The 20,974-nt window shown below is 36.7% G+C and overlaps 1 protein-coding gene and 1 long non-coding RNA gene across 5 annotated transcripts in view; one reads left to right on the forward strand and one right to left on the reverse strand.

The window, feature by feature from the left end:
- LOC131075791 (flavin-containing monooxygenase FMO GS-OX-like 8) overlaps positions 1–20,974 on the forward strand; it is a 97,300-nt gene that overhangs the window by 48,329 nt on the left and 27,997 nt on the right. The gene's annotated exons all lie outside the window — the stretch shown is intronic.
- Positions 1–20,974, reverse strand: part of LOC131075792 (uncharacterized) — a 28,388-nt gene that overhangs the window by 4,649 nt on the left and 2,765 nt on the right. Inside the window, exons 2-3 of one of the 2 annotated variants that reach the window (XR_009113256.2) lie at positions 13,912–14,064; positions 8,822–9,053 (exon numbers count right to left, since the gene is read on the reverse strand). This is a non-coding gene — a long non-coding RNA (uncharacterized LOC131075792). Of the gene's footprint in view, positions 1–8,821; positions 9,054–13,911; positions 14,065–20,974 lie in introns of those variants that run through there. The other variant, XR_009113257.1, reaches the window with a different exon arrangement.

The following is a 20,974-nucleotide window of genomic DNA, read 5'->3' on the forward strand; positions in this document are numbered from 1 at the left end:
TTGGAGCAGTTAACACTGAACCGGTATCGGTGTTCCAACCGGTTTCACTGATTGTGTGATGAGTTATCACCGCTCGTGATGAGTTATCTCTAACCGACAAATTTGGCGGTAATCTATGATGTGTTATGAAAGATTGTCCAGACACACTGAACCTAGGAAATTGTGATGAGGTTCTTGAGGCCGACATGAAATCTAATGTCTATATAAAGACATTGTGATGAACTATTTTGATGATGCGAGATACAAGTGAAGTTATGAGTTCGAGTTGATGCAAATTGCAGAGTATGTCGGTGATGCAGTATTGAGTGAGCAGAAGAGGATCTATACAAGCAAGATGTGCTATTTCTAGATCATACCACCTGTTGTTTCTAATCACTACAACAGTTAAATCCCCTAACTGGGTAAGCTCTAACAAGCTTCATTGTACAAATCCTCTAACCAGGTGATCCATTAGTTTGGGTTTTAAATCCTCTACTGAGGTTACTCCTAACAGGGTACTACCTTTAACTGGGTATAGCTCCTAACAGGGCTTTGGGATCTTTAACAAGATTCGCTCCTAGTAGAGCACTTTGTAGACCTTAACCGGTCAGTTACCTATTTCTGCAGATAGTTGACTTGTGAGTCCCATCTCACCATGGTTTTTCCCAGTTGGGTTTTCCATGTATAAACACTTGTGTTATGGTGGATGTTTTACTTGTTGTGGATGCTTTTATAACACTTTGGATTGCATGCATAGTTTTAAGTAAACTGGTTAATTGTTTTTACCGGTCTGTGTTTAAAGTGTTATTGTTTTTGCTATCACTGATTCACCCCACCCTTTCAGTGCTTTATAAGTCTATCAATTGGTATCAGAGCTTAACTTCCTTAAGGCTTAATCGCTTGGAAGGAAACCCTAAAGCCATTATGGGGGATATGAGTTATAGAGAGATGGCTAGAGTGCTTGATGCAACCAAGGAAGAACTTGAAACCCTAAGAGGCAGATTTAAAGCTTCACAAGTTAAGAGGAGAGAACTGACTGAGCAACTATTGGAGATCTCTAACAACAGTTCTTTAGATGAGGCCAACATTGATGCACTGGCTGAAGAAGTGGAAAAACTGAATGGTGAAAAGCTAAATCTGAGGAGAGAACTTGAAGCCCTAACAATCCGTATGAGTCAAGAACTAGAAGCAAGAAGGGCAGCTAAAGACCTAATCAAAGAGAGAGATCATGAGATTTCTAAGATCAAGTAGGAGAATGCAGCTTTGCATGAACATTGGCATGAGGAGAAGGAAGAGAAAGAAGCATTACAGTTAGATCTTGAAATGACAATGTCTCTAAGAGAGACTCTGACAAAGCATAATGAAGATCTTACCAAAGAGCTTACTGAGGCTAATGGGAAACTTGAAAAATTCAATAAGAGTTCTTCTATGCTGGATAAGCAGATCCAATCTCAGAGGATGAAAGGTGACACATCTGGACTAGGTTTCAATACATCAGAGAAAGGAGAATCTTCCGGTACCAAGAGCAACATGCATAAAGGTAAAACTGCTCCTAAGGCTAAGAAGCCTACCGGTAAGAAAGCTTTCAAACCTGTTTGCTTTATCTGTCACAAACCTGGACATACTGCTAATGTGTGTAGAAGTAGACCTAATGAGAACACAAACTATAATGCTAATGCTAGATATGTGTCTAGAAGATTTGAAGGTCATTGTTACACATGCAATATGTATGGACATAGATCAGTTGAATGCAGATATGGAGCGAACAATCTGGCACCTCACATGAATCCAAGACCTATCGGTGACTGGAGAAGTACCTATGATAACCGGAGAAACATGAACTGGCAAAAACCCTATGTCAACCGGTTCAGTCCTTATGAGATGGAGAAGGTAACAAATGTGATTTGCACAATTTGCAATAACTATGGACATGTGGCTATGAACTGCAGAAGGAGAACTGAAAGAGGTAATGCAGGACCTTGGAGAGCATCTGGGATGGCTTGCTATCATTGTCACAAACCGGGACACATGGCTAAGTTCTGTAGAACCAAGAAGAACAAATCGGTTAACCACTCTGAAGATTAGAAAGGTAAGCAAAAGGTTGATATTGAAGAACCCAGAGCGGAGATGAACAAAATTTGGAAGAAGAAAAGTGAGGACAAGCCAGCAGAAGAATCAAACCCTTCACCTAGTGTGGAGAATCCTGCACCGGTGAACTGAGCTTTTCAACAAGCCTAAGGGGAGCATAGCGGTAAATCTACTTCCGGACCCCTTGAAGAGTGTATGGTAAGAGAGTTTTGCATTTCGAGTTGTATTATGAGAGTTCTTGATATTATTATCTATTGGTTTTCTAAGGATTACCAACCGGTTATATACCTATCGGTATAGGCGAGTTTGTTAAGCGGTATGTTAGGGTTTGTTACCCTATCGGTTGTGCAATTAATGTAGTGGGTAAGTTTATAAAAGAAAGCTTTACTAAGTTTTTTTTACCCTAATTGCATTTGAAGAAGAGTTTTGAGCACCTGCAGAGCGAAACAGAGCATTGGTAGAAGATTGTGAACGAATTTGTGTTGCGGATCTAAAGTTGAATCAGATTCAAAAATAAGAAAAGGCGAAACGGGTGTGCATTCGAGAGATCAACCGGAAAGAATAAGGTATTCTTTTGTTAATCTCTCTCAAATCAAGATTATCTAGAATGGCGTCGTCGTCTGCACCAACAGAGAGACTTATGATCACTGTTGAAGCTATGGAGTCTATGGAATCAGATAAAATAGAATCATATAATGCGTTGTCTCAAGTTCTTGATGGTATTTTGATTAAAGGAGATTTGTCTAGTTACATTGATTGTAAAATTGAGGATCTAGGATCACTGTCAATCTATTCGCAACTCAAATATTTGTGTGATAAGAGTGGGAAAATCAAACCCGAATACATTAGGGTTTATGAAAAGTGTTTTCATAATGCGGCATATTTTCTTGAAGATTTTGAGGAAGAGTATGTTAGGATTATCCTTAGTTGTGTACATGGAGAGAATATGTATCTTGATAGGTCGCACACAATCACAATGGAAACAATTCATGCAGTGAGTAGTTTTTGGCAAACCGGTGAAGTACCAAAATTGAGGACAATTTCAAAAGATACTATGATTGCACTGACATAGACCACTGTTGACGGTCATGCTATATCGGTAAACAACATTGCAGATCCAACAGTCAGATTTGGAACTATGGTTATTGGCTATCAGATATTCCATTCCAACAGGATGAATAGTGTGCCATCTGCTGTTGTGCATGCCACCTATAGGATGATAATAGAGAATGCAGATTATGATTTATGTGAGGCAATGAGAAGTCAATTGACGCTGAACTTAAAATCAATCAAGAATGACAATAGTCAAAAGTTTAAATATGGTCAACTGTTGATTGGTCTATTCCTCTATTTTCAGAATTTCATACCAGGAATTGGTGACATTCAATGGTCGAAGGACATACCGGTTACAACCCAAATCAAGAATAGCATTAAGGCTATGAAGAACACATTTCCAATTGCCATGAACAAATATTTTAATGAGTTTCAAAAGAAGATGAGCATGAGGTTAAGGCTATCTGATGAAGTGGTGAAACACTTTGAAAAAGACATCTGTTTCACTGTAACCACTGACTTTTGCCTTATGGAGGCTGTCGAACCCAGAGAAGAAGAGATGGAAGAAATGAGCTATGAAGTCAACTATGAATTACTAATCGGTTATGCCAACAACCTTTTGGCATCTCCTAAGGATAAGAAGAAGAAAAGACTGGGAACTTACCAGGAAAGGATTACACCTGCTCAACCTAGTAGTGCCAAAGAGAAAAAGAAGAAAGTTGAGCAAGCAGCTTCTGTGACCACCGGTACAAGGGTGACAAGAAGTATTCAAGTCAAAAAGGAACTGGTACCCAAAGTATATGCAAAGAAGCAAACGGTAACAAAGAAGAGAGGTAGACATCTCATTCTTCAAGCATAATCTGAGGATACTGACACTGAAGAGGAACCAAAGAAGATGAAATTGATTGGTAAGAAATCCAAACTAGTAGGAGACATTTCAAAGCAAAGTACTCCTATTAATGTTACATCATACAAACCAATGACAAATTTTGAGAGGACATTAAAAACATCAGGGAGGAAACGGTTTGATAATGTAAAAGAATATTTTGATTCATTTGATGAAGGATAGAAACAAGAAATTATTCAAGAGGTAATCAACCATCTGTGTCAATACAATTGGTTGCCTCAAGATATTAAAAAGGACATTTCTGATTCTTTGTATCTTATTCTTGAAAATAAATGGAAAATGGTTGTAGAACAGGATCAAGAAATTATTGATAGAGTTTTCATTCAATATTTTCCTTAGTTGTCTTTGGACATGTAGTGTCGCGGTTAAAACACTTCATTGGTGAAGCGGCCACCAAGGTTCAAACCCCTGTTGGGCCATTGTGCTCGCAAGCCTTGTGTCTTCGTTGGGCCATTGTGATCGCGGGTTTGAACAAGTGAAGTGTGGGGATGAGGTCCCTCGGTTGTAGCCTTAGCGGTTCATAGCTCCGGTTCAAAAGCGTTTCACGTGGAGCCGAAGGGTGTGTCATGCCAGCGTTGCTGGTCACGTTAAAAAGTTTACCAGGCATTATTTAAAAATAAAAAATAAAAAATTCTTGAGTTATCTAGAGATGAATTATTAGCATTGCTTGCTAAGTTCAAAGGACAGTTTCATTCTAAGTCAAGACGATTGAGGTTATTGGATGGAAAGATTCAAACCGTTGAAGATGATACTCACAGGATAGCTAAAGACATTCAAAGGATGAAATGAACAATTGAAGTCTCATAAAAATAAACTTGACCAAACAGAGACTGGAGCTCCACCGGAGCTAGATGCTGAAGAGTTTATTACATCGGATGTTGTCTATCCCGTTAAGAAAAAGGATGACACAACTTCTCCACCGGTTATTTTCTTTGTAGATGATATTGAAGAAATCCAGGACATATTGACACAACTGGTAATGTCATTGAACCAGTCAAGGAAACTGAACATCAATCGGACATTACTAAAACACAGGAAGCAACTGAAGCACCGATCAATGAACCAAGTGTGGATCTTCAACCGCCACCAGAAAAAGAACACCAAGTTGAAAATCAACTGCCACCGGTCACTACAGCTATACAGGAGAAACAAACAGAGGCAGAGAAAGAGAAACCGAAGACAGAGGTTGAAGAGGAGACTGGAAAAAAAAAGGATGAAGAGAAAGAGAAAACAAAGGAGAAGATAGCAGAGAAAACAGATGAAATGGAAAAAGCAAAGGCGAAGCAGCAAATTGATGATGAGGATGACTCAATAAGCATTCAAGGACCTATAGATGTAGAAAATTTGAGTGCATCTGAACTAATGGAGATTGCTACAGTGATGCAATCCCAGGCTCAAAATAAAAGGTTAAAAGAGCAAAGAAAAGAAGCAGAAACTATACAAACTGCTGTTGACATTCTGTCAAGTCTCCTACCAGAGACTGACATTGGCAATTTGTCTACCCCTATCGACAAGCTTAGACAGTTGGTTGTTGTTGCTACTAACCAACTGAAATCACTTGAAGAAGCAACACATACCTTAGCTGAAAAGAATTACAGAAAGAAAAGGGGAGAGCAACTAATGTCAGATATTGATAAAGGGAAGATTGCTTTATCTGTGAATAAAGATATTTTGAGAACTGTTGTTGAAACTGGGGGAAGAATTTTGGCCTATACATCTAACGTTTCATTTTTCTATTCTGATTTGAAAAAGAGGCGAGAAGAGACAGAAAAGGAATTGGAGAAGATATGTAATGCTTACATACCATTATAGGATTCAACCTTAGATTTTGGCAAATCAGTTGATGCTTTGCAACATCTGTTAGATGTTTATGATTTTGAACAAGCTAAGCGACTCAGATCCTTGAAAGAACTAAAGAACTAGTTAAGTCCAAAAGTGGACATATTACAAAGGGCCTACAAGGATTTAGAAGCGGTTTTGGCGACCCCGGAGATGAGCACAGTGGATGCAATTGAAGAATTCACTGCATAAGTTATGACAACTATTGAGATCACTGAAACATTATTGGAAACATGGGATAATGATTTTACACAGATGAAGATTACTTTCAGTGACATTTTCTTAAAAATTGCAGTGAACACTCCTTGAAAAACTCTTATATTTATGTATATGTAGTTTTTGATGCAAATTTTGATATAATATATATGTATTTTACTTTTCAAATTGGCATTGTTGTCAAAGGGGGAGTAGAAATATGTGTGTTGTGAAAATTTTGTATGTACTGTTAAGGGGGAGTTTGTAAAGGGGAGTAGAAATATGTACAATTTTTGTAAGCACACTTAGTTGTAAAGTTGTAAAATTTTCTAAGTGTTGCCATTAATGCCAAAGGGGGAGATTGTTGGCTTGATGATGATTTTTGTAATGGATGACTTTATGTGTTGTCATTGATGGCACATATACACACACATATGTTCACATTGTCATAGTCATCTTAGTTAAGACAAACCGGTACTACTCCTAAGTCTTAGTATTGCAAACCGGTATCATTTGTATAGTGTAATGTCCCCACTTTAGCAGTTGACCAAGTGTATGTGTGTTAGCCTATCTCTACATGGTCCCGAGGGCTAACGAAAGGTTTAAGGGGATCCTGGAGTGTTTTGGCCTAGTCATTTCCAGTTTGGGCCAAAATGGAGTTGATTTACTTAGTTTCAGGCAGACTTACTATTTTTAGTAAGTCAGCAAGACACAACAGAGGCTAGTTTTGGTGATTGGATTCGATACTCCTCGGCGAGAGCTTTCCGACAAGCTATCACTCGCGCTATTCGAAGTCCGATTGCTAATATATTTTAATGCCTGAAGTGTTATTAAAGTAACATTTAATTTAATTGTAAAATATTAAAGTGTTACTTTAATATTTATTTTATGGGGATGTGTGCAAATCAAAGGGGCACCCAAGGGAGACATAAGTGAATATTTTAATATGTTTTATATTGCACATCTTTTATCCCACATTGCTCAAGTGAGTTGGGTCATCCCTTGGAGAAAGAATAAAAGGAAGCTTTTGTGGCTTCATTCAACATGTTGAATATGAGAAGAATTGGTATGTGTGAGTTGCAGATCCCTTCTTGGCATTAGAGGACATCTATCCTCTCTTGTGACATTCTAGACGTCATTCCCCTGGGGTTTGGCCTTTGGAATCCATTGCTATCAACTTCATTATCAGGCAGATTGGGTGCATTTCCAGCTACAGGCAGATTTAATGTTTGTTCATATCTTCTTCCCTACTTGTCCGATGCTTATGCCATTTTGAGGAGATGATTTTATGAAGATATTGAACCTATTGAAGACAAATTAATATTGCCGCAACACTATTCACGTGGGTACTATTCATGTCACTGTAGCAACAAGATTGAAAATGATTGCTGGAGTATTATGTCAATAATGCTGGAATAATTAGTGAGTTGATAATCTGCCATGTATTTGATTTTATTGATTCTGAAAATAACATCTTATTAGCAGTAGTTCAATCTTCAGTTTGCATATTATTGTAGTTTCCTTCTTGTTCATGTTATGCGATTTCAAATCTATGCAAAGACATAAAAACAAACAAGCATTTCATTTCCGAAGCCATAAGGGGTTTAAACATTAAACGGTGAAATAAGGAGTTGGCTGCAAACTGTTTGACCAAATTCCTATTAGCGGTTGGTTTAGTTTTTGGGCATTCTAGGGTGTCCATTACATATAGAGAAGTCCAACCGGTTTGAAGGTGTCTAACCGATATATGTAGACAACTGGTATATGCAAGAATGACAATTGGTTTTGGTCATTTTCATTGACACCAGTTTGGAGATACTGGGGAGATCAACAAGGAGGCAAATGGAGGACAATCGGTCTATGAGTTGGAAGCGGTTAACACTCAACCGGTATCGATGTTCCAACTGGTTTCATTGATTGTGTGATGAGTTATCACCGGTCGTGATGAGTTATGTCTAACCGACAGATTTGGCGGTATTCTGTGATGTGTTATGAAAGATTGTCTAGATACACTGAACCTAGGAAATTGTGATGAGGTTCTTGAGGTCGACATGAAATCTAATGTCTATATAAAGACATTGTGATGAACTATTTTGATGATGCGAGATACAAGTGATGTTATGAGTTCGAGTTGATGCTAATTGCAGAGTATGTCGGTGATGCAGTATTGAGTGAGTAGAAGAGGATCTATACAGGCAAGATGTGCTATTTCTAGATCATACCACTTGTCGTTTTCTAATCACTACAACAGTTGAATCCCCTAACCGAGTAAGCTTTAACAAGCTTCATTGTACAAATCCTCTAACCAGGTGATCCATTAGTTTGGGTTTTAAATCCTCTACTGAGGTTACTCCTAACAGGGTACTACCTTTAACCGGGTATAGCTCCTAACAGGGCTTTGGGATCTTTAACAAGATTCGCTCCTAGCAGAGCACTTTGTAGACCTTAACCAGTCAGTTACCTGTTTCTCCAGAGTCCCATCTCATCGTGGTTTTTCCCAGTTGGGTTTTCCATGTATAAACACTTGTATTATGGTGGATGTTTTACTTGTTGTGGATGCTTTTATAACTGTTACTTATTTTTCGCTTCTAGCTGAAAAATAGGTTAAGTTCTGCTTGTTTTTACAAAATGGAACAAAGATACATATTACTTCTGCTATATTGCATTCCAAGTGCACTAAGGAAGAGTGAACTAAAGATTACATTTCAATGTTTCTAGTTCATAGCAGCAAAAGAGAGAGACATCTCATCTTAAAAAAAGGAAGTATTTTTATTGATATTCAAACGCATGCGTCTCACACAAAGAGTCGTGAGACTAGCTATACACAACTGGTGCAAGAAAGAAATACATAGTCAAATGCATGAGTATAAAAGAAAAGAGAGCATGTTGAGAGTGGAACCAGTCATTGCCTGAATGACTGGTATGGTTGGAGTAGCCTTGATGTTGCCTTTGTATTGCTACTTCGTCCTTGTTTGCCTTTGCCTTCTAGCATCTACAAAAGAATAAAATATAAAATGGGTTGGAACATTTTGTTCTAAGCAATGGCTAATCACATTCCTAACATGTATACTAACGCATGCATGTATATATAGTCCCTACATGCATCAGGTGCATATAGTCAACATCACGGAAGATCTCGGAAGAAGCAAATATCAGATCAAGAGAAATCAAATGCATCTTATTTCTAACTTGTTTGCTTCATGTGTAGGAGCAAGAAAAGATGGCTTGCTGGTCGTAAACTTCGCAAATGAGTGGGGGTAAATGAGGCTCCCACAAGGGTTGAGTCCAGCTCATATGAAATCAACAAGGGCATGCAGTCATATCTCAGAAGATGTGTGCAAGAATGTATACATATCGGAGTAATCTCCAAGAAGCAAGGGTATACAACAGCAAAGAACCATTTTTATCACAGTTATATGAGAAATGGAGGAGTATTTGTTAACAAATTGTGAGTTACAGCAGTCATATAAGATACTTATAGCAGTCTTCAGCCTCACGAAGATAGTGAAGTGTCACATCAATATCAATATAAGCAGCAGGTCTATGAATTATGAGTTGGCACAAAGTTGTTTTATAGTGAAAAGGATCCATTTTTCACACTAAGCAGGCTAGTCATTGAGTATGCTTTCGAGATGATTTATTAACAAAGGGTCTCGTGCAAAGAGCAAAAGTTTTCTGAAAGGGGTTGATGTGAAGGGACAGTGCATTTAATATATATATTCATAAACTCAGTGAGAACATATTATAAAGCCGAAATACAGTGATTATAGTCCCAGCCAAATAGCCACTTACATGCCATGAGCAATAACCTTGTAACTCATTGTCAAGAGAAATCTTTGACAACAACAACAGTGTCAGAGCAGTTGCAACAACAAACACCAAAGCCATAAAGCAAGGGCAAGTGCACAATGATCTCAATAAGAGGCACCTTTCCAGAATTTTAAATGACTGTCACAGTTATTTCATGAACACCTCTTGATGGACAGAGTACCATACCAACTGTAAGAAGAAGCAAGGGTTATAGCACAAGGTTTAAAACCGACAGAGATATTTGTGTCCAAAGTGATGACAGGGAGCTCAATTTTCGTAATGGCTGACTTATTAGCGGTAGAAGCAAAAAGGAAAAAGAGATGGTTCAAGGAGATTTTCGACACTTGCCTATTGTGGAAAATGGTGAGGCCATAGATTCGCTTGTTATTACAAAAAAAGGCCTCTATGATGCTGTATCAAGAATGGAAAGAGTTGCAGAAAAGGGTAATGCCATTATAGCTGTTGTTGAAGGGGTAGAATGGAAATGGGGAAGCACAATTTCTGGTACGAATAGTTTCATTGTGATGCTACGTGAAGTGAACTTTTAGACCATCTCTGGCCACCATTTTGATTGAAAATATCGAATGTGAGAAATGCGTGATTTTCAGTTGATGCGACTGTTGTAATAGCAAGAATAAACCACGTGGATCCTCATTTCAAAGGATATGGAAACATTCAAGAATAATCATGGACAGTAAGAGATGATGATATCAGTAAAAAGAATCGAAAACCATTGCCAACACAAATTCATATTGAAGCAATATACAAGAGGCAGCATTTTTCTCCATTTTTTAGTCACTAATTCTTCAAAAACCGAGTTGGAGTGCGTAAGAAATAGCTTACCTGAAACGGCTGGTAATAGTATATGTTGCAGGTCGTTTTCAGAATTTCCACAGGAAATCAGACATCCCGACAATGGAATCAACACAACAAATCAAACATGGCGATACCCCTAATATGCATGGAGGTCGCAGAAAGTTGTCCAGAAGTAAGAAGAATCACACCCAGCTTATTATTTTTGGCAAAGAGTATGCAAAAATCAGGCCACGACAGCCCCAGTATGTGCCCAGAATCAGCAAAGGTGAAGAGACAGTCACGCCAACACCCATTAATGGCGGAATCTGCAGGAAATTGTCACAAATACCCCTTCTTTTCGCCCAAACCCTAGCACGGCGGCACCCAGAAGTTTCCAGCAAAGGAAAAGATTGAAAGTATCGAATGAATGAGATGAAGACTTTAGGGTTTTCTTTTCCCTATATCCTCATCATTGCCTTAAGGCATTTTTGCCTTTGGTTTGTTTTTATTTCTTTTTCAAATACCATGTGAAAGCCTAAGGTCATGTTTTAGTTTCCCTTTGTTAAAAATTTATTAAGTGATTCATAAATTTCACTTAATAATATTTTTTTTCAATGTAACTATTTATTAAGTGATATTTATGAATCACTTAATAAATTTTTCTTTCATGAGGACATTAGAGCATAAGTCAATTAATCAAAAATATAATATATATTAATTAAAGTATTTTTGAAATTTAATATTTAATTAAATATTTGTTTTATTTCATCTTTATACTTAAAAATCAAAATAATAATAAATGAAAAAATTAAATATTTTGTTAAAGTGATATAAGTCACTTTATTAAATTGTTTTTATTATTATTTCATTTATTACCATTTTTGCCTTTAAACATGAACATGAAATAAAACAAATATTCAATTAAATATTAAATTTCAAAATTCACTTTATGAGATGTATTTTTTATTTTTATTTGATAAGGTCAACAAGGAGATATTTTTTGCATTAATGAAGGCTTGCAGGCCTGTCAGGGATATTTTGGAGCCATTTATGATGCATTTAGGAGCTTTTATGGCAGAGGATGGGGTGTCTTGACTTTTTGTTCAAACCCTTTCAGTTTTACACTTGTTTTTGACCCTAAAAGTGAGCTTTTTGGGTTGAATTCGACCAAGTGGTTAGGGTTTGCTTTATGGGATGCAGCTGTTGGAAGCAACATATATACTGCTTTCCTTCTCTTTTGTAAGGGGTTCTTGATTATTCATCTTTTGGCAGATTGTAATTTCAGAGTTCTTTCTGCAAAAGGGAATGTTTTTGTAACACATTTTCAAGAATAGTACAGATTGGTGATACCTTTTGTAGTAATAATTAGTTCACTCCTTCCCAGTTTCTTTGGTTATTGTAGGTCCTTATTGTTTAGTGCAGATTCTTGTGAGTTTTCTTGTCCTTGGAGCTATATCTTTTCATATTGGTGCCTTCATGCAGGGGAATAATCATTTGCAGGTTATAAGCTGTTTGTTAGTAGTTATCAGTTTTGGATTGTGAAAGTTTTTCTTTCCTCCTAGGACTGTCGTTATCTAGCCTCCTTATAAATTACTGATGCAAAGGTTATCTTTTTTTGGGTTGTGAAAGAGAGTTTTATTACTGTCATATTGTGTGTCACTCTTTCTTACTTTTAAGTTTTTTCAACATATCATTTTGGTGCATCACCTTAAGGTTAGATTTTAGTTTCCTATGTCCTCCTCCTCACTCTTTTCCCTGAAGAAATTGTTAGTTTAGGTGAAGATTTTGAAAAGAACCAGCTTACTCTGGAGGTCCACTTCAGTTTTTAGGTTACCCACAACCTTGAAGTGTTCCCATGTTTCAATAGGCAGCTAAAGTTCACAACTTTAGCAAAGGGTACAGGCTTTATTGATAACAATAACACTTTGGATTGCATGCATAGTTATAAGTAAACTGGTTAATTGTTTTTACCGGTCTGTGTTTAAAGTGTTATTGTTTTTGCTATCACTGATTCACCCCCCCCTCTCAGTGCTTTATAAGTCTATCAGAGCACTTAGAGCTGAGAAGACTCCAAACTAGTCTAGAGGGGGCCTTGACTGCTGCTAGACCACCTGACTTGATCACATCTTGACAACAAAGGCATTGCATCCCTTCACAAACAAGAGCTTAAAGATACCAAAATTATTGCCAAGCTAGATGAGTAAGCTAAAACACTACACTACGAGAAAAAAGTGGGGGTCCCCTTTGCAATGGGGTGATGTGTGAAAACATCACAACAAATAGGAATATGAAACTTGTCTTTACAAGTAATCTTGTTGATCGTTTTGTAATATAAGCACATTCTTTGTGGATTCTCCTTGTTAATCATAATCATAGAGGATAAGTAGGCACTTTTTGGGGATGAACAATGATTCTTGGTATTGATTGAATGTCATGATTATGCTACTTGATTAGAGATAGAACCTTGGATTCTTGAAATGCTTGTTGACGATGTCCATGAGCTCTTGAATTTCGGTCAATCTTGAGTTGTCACATCATGTGCTTCTATAAAATGTAATTGTTCCCCTATACTATAAGAACCCTCTTTGAGTAATTTCTCCATCCTATGGGAGCTAATAATTCACTTAGTGGTGATTGTCTCCCCAAAAGTGTATACTTTTTCCCATGTGTACTAAAAGCCATGGACAAATCTTGAAAATTGAAAGACACTAATCCTCATCTCCCTTCCTCTTTGTGGATTTTCTCCACTTGCTCTTTGTTTCCTTTACTCTCACTTTGTGGGAATTCCAGAATTTAAAATATGTATATGTATGTAAGTATGTATGTATGTGTGTGTGTGTGTTCATATTAATATGTAATATGCAATATATAATTACTACATATGTATGAATTACATATACCACGCACATATACAACTATACATTTTTATCTATATATATATGTATTTTAATCATGTATATATATAGATATATGCATATACTTACATAGGTATACATGTATGTATATACAATTACGTTCTTATCATCATAAACCTTTAATCACTCACTCATACTATAGAAGTATCATAGTTGAGTAATGCATAATTCAAAATACCAAAATTTTCTTAAGAGAGACATACCAGTAGTATAACAAATGTCACTTGAAGACAAATAGATCCTCATATGCAAAACACATTTGTCATGCAGGTCAAGATATGCATATTCACGAAATCAACTACTATTTTCACAAGGAGTAAGGCATGATACCATATTGCAATCATAAGAAACAACTGGTAGTGCATGAATGTATGAGTGTTCTTGGATCCTTGATGAGCATGGATTTTCCTCCACATATTCTTCTCTCTTTGGTGATACTCTTCTCATCCTTTGAGGGGAAAACACTATCCTGCATCCACTCCACTAACCGAAGAGAGTGTAGTTAGTCCAATATTAAAATATGTACAAATATATCAACATAATTCAATTAAAATATAAACAATGATATGTAGATTTTCGTTGCCATGATCATAGTTGAACTACTAGCCAAAAGCAAAATCTCGCCAAGGCCCAAAAAAAACTCGACAAAATCTCGGCAACTTAAAATTTTTCTTAAATTTAATTAGAAATGCATATTTTTTGCAAAATTCAATGAGATGCATCTAGTGAGTCAATAAATGAGTACACAAAAGAAACTAGTTGAGTCTCGATATATTTGATTGACTTAAATGCAAATTGGGTACAAAATGGTATCCTTATGTGGAATGTTGACGGCTGATGGTTTGAAACAAAATGAAATAGCAAATTGTTTTTGTAAAACTAAAAGTAAATACAACATCAAAACATTTTACATCTTCCTCTTACCAGCTCTAGTGAAAACTAGGGGAGAGGTAGAACTAGAGGGTCTAGTCCTAGGAGTCCGATGTGGCTCCTCCACCTTGCCAAAATGAGGTTGAGGGTAGTGTTGTGATCTTTTCACAAATCATCCATTGCAAATGGGGACCCCCTCATTTTTGCTCACATGATCGTTTGCTTTAGGTTTCTTGGCAGTATCTTTGTGACTTTCCCAATTTCAAGTGTTGAAGGGTAATGCAAATAAACTAAACATCACCAAGTTCAGAATGTCATCAACTTTTAGCATTTTTGTCTTGCCAATTCTGAAAGAAAAGGCTTGCATTGAAAAGAGAATCTTTCAAAGGGCTTGCTAGTGAAATTTGGGCAATTTTTGAGAACTTTCTATTTTTAGCAATGTCTATTTTTAGAAAGTTTCAATGTAGCCCCAATTGGCCTAATTTCGCGTTTGGACAAAATTTTCTGTTTCAAAGGGCCTACCAGTGAAATTTGAACTTTTTTTGAGCTATGGCCCCGATTGGCCTAATTTCGCATTTGGACAAAGCTTTCTATTTTTAGCAGTTGCTATATTTAGCAACATGTGAACCTTGACTATAAATGGAGCAAGTATCTAGATTCAAGTCCAGTAGAACAAAGATGAAATGCAAAGTTTAAAAGAAGTAAGTGCATAAGGAAAAAATCCTCCTCCAGGCCAAAAGTGCGCTCAGGAGTGGAAATTCTCATCGAAGGAGGAATTTGGCAAAAAAAAATCCTTGTCTAGGCCAGAGTACACCTAGGAGTGGAAATTATCATCGAAGGAGGAATTTGGCGAAAGAAAAAAAATACTCCTCTAGGCCAAAAGTGTGCCCAAGAGTGGAAATTCTCATCGAAGGATGAATTTGACGAAATAAAAAAATCCTCCTCCAAGCCAAAAATCTGCCCAAGAGAGGAAAATCCACTCTGAGGAGGAATTTTCTGCAAGGAAAAAATCCTTCTCCCTAACAAAAGTGCACCCAAGGAAGATGTGAAACGTGGAACAAGAAATAATTAATATTTTAATGTATTTTTTAATGATTTTTGGGGTGTGGGGTCCACATATGGAGAAAAATTAATTAATTGAGTAAAATCAATTAACCCTAAATGAAATTGGTTGTTTTCCCCTTTAATCGACCAATAAGATGAAGAGGTGCGAATTCAAGAAGCAAAATTGCCTATAAAAGTAAGTTGGTAATTCATTTTATTCATAGCTAGAAGGGTAGGTGCGACTTTATAGAGAAGGATAAGTTGGAGCGAATTTGACCAAGGCATTTTTTCTTCTTCATTATTTTAATTTTGAAATTCCTTCTTGGCAAGGTTAATTATTTATTTTCCAAATTTGGAATTCCAAGTATGCAGTCATTCTAGCCAAAATCACGCTATGGACTTATTCATTTTTTCCTTCCAGTCAAGAATTTTGAATTTATATTTTATTAATCCTTGTGATAGAAGATTATACCATAGGGTGGATTGATAAAAATTCCAAGTTTAAAAAGAAATAATTTCAACATTATTCATCCTTGGAATTCTAGGAAATTAAATGGCGGAAGTCAAGGTCATAGCTAAGTCTAGATAGGCACTGATCAAGAGGGAAACAAAAGGATTTATTCTTGAATCCAAAATCCAATCGAAGTGGGAAAATGTTGGCGACATCAACTTCCAGATGTTCAACTTAGAAGATTTCAGGCGAAGGATGTTAGGGCATGATGGCATAGTTCCTTCAGTAGTGGCGCGAACAATAGTCCAGAGTGGAATCGTCCATGCAATTGGATTTCCTCCTTCCATTCAGTGTCCAAAATTGATTGTTGAATGTGCAAAACACTACAATCCAAAGAGAAGAACGATTGCAACTCCTAACGGCAAGTTACTAGCTAACCTCACTCCAGGAGCAATCTCAGAGGCATTTGGAATCACCACATACCTCTCTATGGAGTATAAGAATAAAGAGAAAGCGTTGAAGTTCTACCACGCAGGAGTAGATGAATGTGCAGCTACTGTCAATCGCAAGTGGTTGGAGAAGCCTAATCCTCATCATTCCAAATTGCCAAAACAACTCATTAGAATGGACTTCAGGCAGGAATACAATGATCTGGTGATCCTGATGAACAGACTCATGGGAAGTCAACATGCCTATGCCTATGAACCATGGATGTTCTTCTACATTTTAGAAGGTATACAGGGAATCAGAGCTATAGACTAGTTCAGATTGATAAGTGACAACTTGAATGAGCAACTGAGGAACTTGGAGCAAACTTGTTCTTTATACACGAGTTCATACTTAGTCTACTTGATTGCCAAAATTCAGAAGTATGATGGACTCATATGCCAGGGATTGAATGGACAAGGTGAAGAAAAGTTCAATACTTTCCTCAGTTACAATTGACCAACAATATTCATTACAGGAGAGTGAATGATGTATTTCCAATGCATATTGTTCGGAGTCTGCAAGGAGGTTTTCACAAGAGGTTATCCTTAAAGGCTAGAAAATTAGTGGAAAAGTATGGTGCATGGTTCACCCAATTCCCCGAGTTCATGTATATCAAAGTCCAAGGATTTGATAGCAATCCTCTTCGGCTACCAAGATATCCAACAAATAAAATAATCCTATTGAAGGTAACAAGATAGTTGACAATATATGACAAAATTCAGAAGAAGAAGAAAAAGCAAGGATTATAGTTTCCCTTCATCATGGGAAATGCATACGAAGTTCGTCTGCCACTTTTAGCAGCCGAGAAGTCAGCTGAGGAATTGCAGTTCTACGAACTCACCTGTAATGTCCCTATTGGACTAAGAAGGAATGTTGGGATGTAATGTCCCCTTTTCCTCAATGACCACAAGAGATTTGATTAGCCTATTCCACGTCATCCCAATAGGCTAATTAGGAGATATAAGGGATGATATGCTGGTCACATCATTAATTTCTATTAGTGGAGAAATAGAAGGTGGAATATTTTTTATGAGATCTTATATTATTATTTGGTGAGAAAAGTTACTTTATGCTATAAAATAAAATTATTAAAGTAAAATGACTTTATTTATAAAAATGATAATAAAGTCATAAAGTGACTTTATAAGGAGTAAATAAAATAAAGCGATTTTTAATCCCACATTGAGAGTGGAAGCTCACCAACGCTTTGGGAAGTCTTTATAAAGGAGCCTAGACCTTCTCCAAAGGGGATATTATGTGATTGTTTGATACTTGATATTTCTCCTTAGTTGCTGTATGACAGTGACAGCCATTTCTGAGGATGAAACTCCTTGGATATTTGTAGGTTGGATGGAAACCTAACTCTACTTGTGAGGTGGATTCATTCAGAGTTCATCATTGAGCTTATTTGCAGAATTTTGAGCAGATTTGTGGAAGTTCCAGCTAGGGTTTGGACACAATAATGGAGCCATGTTGCAGGTTGAAGGTTACATGAATTTCTATAATATTTCTAGCTTGGGCAACCCCTTGTAGGGCATGTTTGGAAATGATTGCAGAATTGGGTATGTGTTGCATGTATTGTTTGTAAATTTCTGAGTAATTGCAGCATCAAATGCTATTGTAATAAGTGCCAAAATTCACCATTCCACTAGTAATATACAAGGGTTTGCAATTCCATTGTGAAAATTCTGTTATGTATATTTATTGAACGTTCTTATCATTGCATGCACAAGAATATTCAAGATATGAAATAAACACCAAGCATATATCTAAACAAATTCATATATTCCATCAAAATTTAGACAATAGGATATTTCATGGGACTATTACTCCGATCTCTCCTTCTTACTATGTCAAATGAATATGATTTAAGCAAGTAATGGAAAATAAATGAAGATAAATGTGATCTCAGATATATGCACCATGACAGTTATCTGATAATTGTAATGTCTGATATATGGTTATAATGCATACAATATGTTTTATATGGCAATTGTAATATCTGATATGTAATGGATCTATACAATGTGAACAGTGAATTCTATCATTTGCAGTGATAGATCGATAATGCTTGCTCTGATTTACAATGGAAACACACCATTGATATCTATTGCTTATAGCAATACTACAATATTGGATATATCAAAGATATTATGTAGTGGAAAACAAATAATGTTGTGTCTGCTTATCAATGAATACTTGCACTACAATGGATGTTGTATTTGGTACAAAATCTAAACTATGTGATTCCTTAGATACCGTCTCTGATATATGTTGTTCGTACTTGCACCTGTAAAGCTGATAGGCTGTTGGCTCTAAATAGAATGTATCCAAAGGATGAGAGGAGAAGAGGTAATATGTATTCGATGATTCCTTGAGAGATTGTGAACTCCCTTCTTATATTTTGGATAAGAAGTCACTTTACCAAAGGTCGTGTTTTATGGCCTTTCATTATCAATGCTCCATTAACATAATAATTATCGATTAAATCACATCTTTTATTATGCTTAATCGCACCATACATAATCGATCATGGCATTATTGACTAGTCTTCCTTTAGTCATTGCCGTTAGACAAGTTTGCCGGACATGATATCTCAATCGATATCTTCAGTACTCTTGGCTCGTAAACTTAATGGCGTCATTCTGTAATCTTTATTCCTTTGTGGGTATTGCGATTAATTGATCTTGTTAAGATGTTGACTTAATCCTCATCAATGTTAACTAACTGCTACTATCCGATATGTGTCTTAGACCGATAACATTATTCTATATCCATAGCTTACTCGTACTTCTATCAGAACACATTGTAGACGTGTTCCAAGTGTTGGCATCTATGTCATCTTCTAAGGGAATTATCATTGGCGATTGCTAGTATCTTTCCCCAAATTTACCGCTTCATAAGATGTTGACCATGGGGTTTCATTTAATCATTGATTATTGTTATCGTTTCTATCCCGTGCTGTTTGTATTTAGTCATAGTCTAGTATTCTCTTACAATTTTGTCTCTTTAGAGACTTCACAAAGTTGGATTCCTGGGATGATAGAATGGGGACATTACATCACCACATACATAGCAAGGGAAAACTTTGATCCTTATAACAAGATCAGGACTTCGGATGGTTGGAGATGCCGACATACACACATGGAAGATTATTGGGCAAATGCCAAAGATGATTTTGAGATTAGAAAAAGAATGTTTTCCAGACTGTTGCTAAAGCTAGTGCGAACATGTGAACTCTTCTCAGTGCCTGATCAGTTAGGAGAAGATGAAAATAGAGTCAACCCAGACTTTGAGAAGGAAAAGAACAAGCCCATTTTTCCACCAAATTGGAGTGATCCAGAGATATCTGATCTCGACGCTTTGACAAGACAAGTGACTAAAAGAACCAAGATATGGATTGAAAGGCGGGTTAGCAAATTCCAGGCCCAAGGTACCCAATTGACATATGGTTTGATGGGTGATCTTGAATCGTGATTCACTTAGGATGGGATTACTGAGGAAACACACGATGATACTGCTAAGCATGAACAGGGCCAATAGGAAAATAATAGTCAAAGGAAAGGTAAGGAGATTGCCGAAAGTCCAAGTTCAAGGAAGGCAAAGAAGCAAAAGACAATGGCACCTCATCCATCATCAAATAGTTTTCCAAGCGTAGAAGAAGTGGACCTATTTACAGGAGAAAAGATATCCCATCCTAGGAAAAAGCCAAATGGAGGTTGAGTCTAGTGTACCTGACAAATAGAGTGAAAATGCTTCCATGGAACCTCTCCACCAAGAAAACATTGAACAGGAATCCCATCAGGATAAAGATTTGAATATCATGGATTTCTTTGACTAGCATGATATGACAACAGAAGTGGGAGGCTTGGGGAATCCCAATTTTCCCTTTTCCAACAGAAATTTCCTTGAGGATGAAACTTTGCCAAGACAACAAGAACAAATGGAAGTGCATAGTCAGTCGTCATAAGTACCAATGTGGCTAAAAGACCGAATGAGAAAAGATATAGAAGAGGATGGTGATCTAGCGGCAAAATTGGAATAACTCCTCAATCAATGTGAAAAGGATACAATAGTCATGGAGTACAAGCATGAGACTACTTGTCTTTGTAGATGAACTTGAGATAGTGATGTCCAGGTTCATTGAATTTGACAACAAAGAGAGAAATAAGGGACTCTTACTTCTAGATGAGTTGTTTGATGCTTAGTTTGCATCTAGTTATTGGTTCTTTACTCTAGTTCTTTTTGCATAAAAGGTGGTCATTTACTTTGCAACCCTAATTAGGGTTTGCTCTCATTGCCTTTTGAAGGCCTATATAAAGGGATTTACCCCCCTCATTTCACTTAAGGAGAGATATTATGAAATTGTTGCTGAGATATTGCCAAGATAATAATAATTCATTCATTGATTCTTTGGTGAATATTTGTATTGTCTTGTACTTGCATGGTTTCCTATCCTTCAAAATAAAATAGAATTTGTTTCTTTCGAAGTTGTTTAGTGAATCAAAGATTTGATAATGTTGATTAGTAGTGAAATCT

This window comes from Cryptomeria japonica, chromosome 3, assembly GCF_030272615.1.
Source record: "Cryptomeria japonica chromosome 3, Sugi_1.0, whole genome shotgun sequence".
NCBI classification, from domain to species: Eukaryota; Viridiplantae; Streptophyta; class Pinopsida; order Cupressales; family Cupressaceae; genus Cryptomeria; species Cryptomeria japonica.